Source organism: Fukomys damarensis, unplaced genomic scaffold, assembly GCF_012274545.1.
Source record: "Fukomys damarensis isolate Sample0158 unplaced genomic scaffold, DMR_v1.0_HiC HiC_scaffold_36, whole genome shotgun sequence".
Taxonomy (NCBI): Eukaryota; Metazoa; Chordata; class Mammalia; order Rodentia; family Bathyergidae; genus Fukomys; species Fukomys damarensis.
The window spans coordinates 3,920,911-3,926,910 of record NW_022900948.1 but is presented as its reverse complement, the minus strand read 5'-3'; positions in this window follow the sequence as shown (position 1 = coordinate 3,926,910).

The window sequence follows — 6,000 nt, the reverse complement described above, 5'->3', positions numbered from 1 at the left end:
TTTTGTTTCTTATTCCCTTTTGCCAGTCTATTTCTCTTGATTGGTGAGTTGAGGCCATTGACATTGTTGGTTATAACTGATATGTACTGACTTGTTATTGACATGTTATTGGACTTTTGTTGACTCTTTTTACTTTTTCACCTTCTCCTTTTAATTTCTTGCCTTGCCTATTTGATTGCTCTGTTGGGCCTCATGGCGTTGTTACCTTCATTGTCTTTTTCTAGGATCTTGTTTAGAATTGCTTGTAGTGCTGGTTTGGTATTCATGTAGTTTCTCAGGTGTTCTTTGTCGTGGAAGTGTCTTATTTCCCCCTCCATTTTGAAAGAGAGTTTTGCTGGATACATCAGTCTAGGTTGGAGGTTGTTCTCTTTTACTTTAAATATCTCATTCCAGGCTCTCCTTGCCCCAAGGGTTTGTGTTGAAAAGTCTGCTGTGATTCTGATGGGCTTTCCTCTTTTACTTTCCTTTTTAGTTTTATTTTAGGATCCCCTATTTTTAATGTTCATACAGAGATTTCTTTAACTGAAATACCGAATAGTTTCTTTGGTGTGAAAAACTATAATAGTACACAGGATCCTAATAAGACAATTAATAATGTGAAATAGGAAGTAAAGGGCTAAAGGTGTAAGGGAAGTGGGAAGGGTGGGGGAAAGGTAATAAGGGAGAGGAAAAAAATATGAGAAACTGAAAAAATGGAAATAAAGTGTTTGTAAAAGGGGAGGAGAGGAGGGGGTGAAGGGAGGGCAGGGACAAGGGCAAAAATGAGAATCAAGACTTATTATGTAAAGGTACAGAATCCCAATGATGAATGTAATTGTATTGTATGCCTAGATTGTACCAATAACCTCAATAAAAAAAAAGAAAAAGAAAGAAAAAAAACCCCATATGTTAATAATTCTTGAATTATTGCTTTCATATGTTATTTCTGGTGAAAAGTTAGTCTAAATTAATAGCAGAGTAGTAATAGTGTAGCTCCATTTTTTTATTCATTTCAAATGTATAACAGAATGTAAATGTCTTGAAACATCTATTGACAATTTCAATATCTAAGAAATAGATCCCTATAGATCTGATGGATTTTTTCCTCATAATGTGTCTTCTGCATTATTATCTATATCACACTGTTCTTTATCTGATAAATTCTTATTTTAATACTTATCTCAAATGCAGCCATTGGTCATCAACACAAATGCCCCTAATTGTCTCTCTGATTTTTGAGATAATCCAAAGAATTGATCTTTGCAAATCTGCATTCTTCTGTTACTTTAGATCAGATATATATTCAGCACAAGGTTTTTATAAAGGTCTTCATTGTTATAATAAGCAACACAAAATAAGCATTTAAAAATATTTACACTAAACTATTTACTAGATTATTTATTAGATACTCTGGTCTTAAAATTCTAGCCTGTCCATAAATATGATAATTTTAACATTTGCCATCTATTTTCTTCCCAGAAGTAATACTCTCAGCAGGCTCAGCACTTCTGACATTTTATTTTGTTGTATACAGATAAGTGGCATCCTGGAAGCATCTTGCCTACTTGCCATCCCATTAGCATTCATAATATTAATTGCCAAAAATTACCAGCTGCAAGAAGTTTTATCTAACAAAGCTGCTCTATGGCTTTTTCAAGACAATTTAGTACCATTTATGTCCCCAGCAAACACTTAGATATGTAAATAGGAATAAGCCCACTGTATAATTAATATTTAAAAGGTAAAATGTCAGACTTAGCTAAGCAATTTTTAACATTCTTCAGCCCTCCACCCACTTTTCTTTAACCACATGTTCTTCCTAGAGATGAGCTGTGGGATTTTCCTGAGAAAGCTCCAGTTGATCTCAGCTAAGTGTTTTCCTATAAAATGCCAACAATTACCCAGGCGTGTAATGCTGGAATCAGGTTTGAGAATGGATATATTTAATTCTAAAACTTCTCTTGCTTATTTGAATACATCTGTTGAAGCAGTGTATTTAACTACAGAAAGAAAACTATTTGAATTAGTACAATTTGAGTTAGTACGGCATGATATAAATCAAGACCATCCAAGTCTAAAATAATTAGCAAGAATGAATTCTATGAAATTTGATACATACTGATTAATCATCTGCCAATAAACAGCCTTACATATCATTTGTCTTAAAAATAGAATGAATTCAAATTATCTGTATTAGCCAAGAGGTCATCTTTAGTCAGATGTGCTGGTGGTTTGGGGGAGTTACATCAATTTCTGTCATTCTTAAGAAAACTCAATGAAGTTAAAGAGTTTTCATTTTTAATTTTAAAAGATGATTAATAACAAATGCAATAAATGTCACTATGAAATATATGCTTATAAAAGAGGAAGTATTGTGACATATTAGGAATTCTGATTTCTTCATCAGAATCCCAAATTATTTTGAAACATTTTCTAGTTCTTTTAATGTTTTAGACATTTAAATAAGAGGAGAGAGTATAATGTGAATACAAATAACAATATAAAACCAGAAAAAATAGATTAAATCAGGCTATTCTAAAAATAACACAAGAAAAATATTTGGGTTTTTAGTGAATAGAAAATAACTATTCAGCATGTCTAGATTTGAGATAGAATTAATAATAAAGCATTCACTGCATGTCCGGGTACTAAAAGGGGAGACAACAACAGAGCATCAAAATGGAAGCACAGACATTTATTTCCAAGATATGCAAGTAAACAATAGGGAATACATTGTTAACATAAAAATAGACAGAATATCTTTTCCAAAATGAATTTCTTTACATGTTTCCTTACATATTACCATTTATTATTTGATGATATAATAAGTGACTTTTATTGGGGTTTTGTTTCAGTATTTCTGATACTTTTAATTTTCCCAATTATCTTTACATCATTCTCCTTATAGTGGTAGGAAAATTATTCCAGTGTAGCAGGCAAATATTATTTCCTGTGTGAAGATACAGTGGTAGGGTTAGCTGACATTGTTAGAAAATCAGCTGGAACATGTAAGGAATTTTCTAGAAATGTGAATTCTAACTTTGTTCTTTCTCCTCAACATGTATTAGCCGTGAAACAATTTCTGTATTTTACACAAATTTGCCTAGGATAATTGATATACACTTCTCAAGCAGTATATTAAACAACCTGCAGCTCTCGTCCTAGCCACAGACCTCGGCAACAGACTAGTAAGAGCCATGCAGGTGCCTGCAGCCCCACCCCATACACACATCTGGCCTTCTGGATGTGCTGATACCTTGATTCACACCACAGAAGCACAGGGGGGTCATAAAGTCCATTGGACTGAGCTTGAGCTTCTATTTTTATTTAATTCACACAGTTAAAGTTGATATATTAATAACTACTACAAAATGTTATTTTCTAAGCTGTGCTTGATACTTTTGTGTTGCTGATTGTATCACTTGGGCTAAGATGTTGTGATGGATCTAATCAGTTGACCTTCCTGGTATAATGAGAAAGAGATTGCCTCAGAGTCATCAGAGACTCAAAACCTAAAAACAATCTATAATGGGAAGATTGAAGCATTAACCCAGGTATCAAACAGAGTACCAACAACAAAAATAGAAATGGGAAGACATTCAAACAAGACTCAAGCACAGACATGGACTTCCAGCTTAGCAAGGGCAAATTCTAGGGGAAATGAGCTGGAAAAGTCTGATGGTCAACCACTTGGACACCATGAACTAATAGCACAGAAAGTAACAAAAGAGATTAATGAGGCTCTAGAAAATTAAAAACAGAAATAATTTCCCAGATAAGTACAGAGATGGTGAGTATAATCAATGACATAATTAGAGACTCTAGAACAGAAGCTAATTAAAAAATACACAAGCTCAGGACCATGATAGAAGCCATGAATGTCCAGCATAGGAAAGAAACAGAATCCATGAAACAGATTGAAACAGATATGAAGGAGATTAAAGGCTGTATTGAAAGTTTACATAACAGACTGAGCCAGTATTAAGACAGGATACTAAATATAGAAGACAGGATGTAGATCAGTAACCATGAAAAGAGGGATCTCTTAAAAAATAGTAGGTGAACACGATAAATCAATCCAACAGCTTCTAGAGGATACAAAGAAGAATAATATAAGATTGATAAGAGTGCATGAAAAGCAGGACAATGTCCAGATGACATAAAAAAAACTTCACAGGATTAATGAAAGAAAACTTCTCTAGGAGAGCGAAAGAATTTGACATACAGTTAAGTGAGGAATCTAGGGCTCCAACTAGTAAAAAAAAAAAAATCTATAAATAGGCATATAATAGTCATGAACACGGAAATCCAACAGAAGAACAAAATACTACAAGCAGTCAGAGAAAAGAAACAAATCATATGCCAAGGGAAGCCCATCAGAATCACAGAAGACTTTTCAACACAAGCCCTCAAGTCAAGGAGAGCCTGGAGTGACGTATTTCAAGTCCTAAAAGAAAACAACCTCCAACCTAGACTGATGTATCCTGCAGAACTATCATTCAAAATTGATGGGGAAATAGGATACTCCCATGACAAAGAACACCCAAGAAACATCATGAATACTAAACAAACACTCCAAACAATTCCAAATATTATCCTTGAAAAAGACAACGAAGATCACAACTCCATGAAGCCTAGCAGAAGAAATTCAGCAGTCAAGACAGGAAATTAAAAGGAGAATGGGAAAAAATTAAAGAGCCAACAACAGGATAATGACACAATAATGATAAGTCAATGCATATCAGTTTTAACCATCAATATCAATGGTCTCAATTCACCATTCAAAAGAAATCAACTGGCAGAATGGATTAAGAAGCAAAATTCAACAATATGCCAATCCAACAATATGCCATATAAAGAAACCCACTTAATCCACAAAAAATTCCTAGATGAGAGAAAAAGAATGGAAAACAGTTCTTCATGTAACAGGAATCCAGAAAAAAGCTGGGGTATCTATCTTATTTGCAAAAAACCAAAAATTATTAAGAGAGACAAAGAAGGTCACTACACCCTTGTAAAGGGAACAATGTAAGAGGAAGAGATGACGATTGTAAGTATATATGTACCAAATACTAATGACCTCATGTATACAAAACAAATATTAAGGGACATGAAAAACCAAGTGATCACAAATAAAAATTGTGGTGGGGGACCTAAATACCCCACTGTTACTAATAGACAGGTCATGTAGACAGAAAATCAACAATGAAATTCTAGAACTGAACCAAGCTTTTGAAAAAATGTATTTAACAGATTTGTACAGAGTGTTCCATGCCACAAATTAAGAATGTACATTATTTTTGGCTACACATGAGTCATTCTCTAAAACAGACCACATACTATCTCATAGAAATGTTTAAGTAAATGCAAAATAGTTGAAGTTATCTTGGGTATATTATTAGACCATAGTGCAATTAAACTTGTGATCAATAGCAAAAGAAACAGCTCCAAGTTCACAAACACATGGAAATTAAACATCCAATGAGTTACAGAGGAAATTAGAGAGTTTTTATAAATAAATGATAATGTCAATAAAACATACAGGTATCTATGGGACACAATGAAAGCAGTTCTAATGGGGAAATGTATAGCAGTGAATGCCCACACTAAGAAAACAGAGCAAGCTCAAATAAACAATGTAATGCTTCTAGAAAAAGAAGAGCAAGAAAAACCCAAAGCTTGTACAAAGGAGGAAATTACAAAGATCAGAACAGAAATCAATGCAATGGAAACTAAGAGAACAATACAAAAGAATTAATGAATAGAAAGGTTGGATTTTTGAAAGAATAGAATTGATAAACCCTTAGTCAACCTAATAAAAAAAGAAAGAAAAAAGGAAAGAAAAGGCTCAAATTCATGCAATTTGGAATGAAAAAGGTGAAGTCACAATAGATCCAGCAGAAACCCAGAGGACTAACAATACGTACTTTGAGAACCTATACTTCTAATAAAATGGAAAACACAGAAGAAATAGACACATTTCTAGACACCTATGAATTACTGAAGTTGAATGAAGATAGA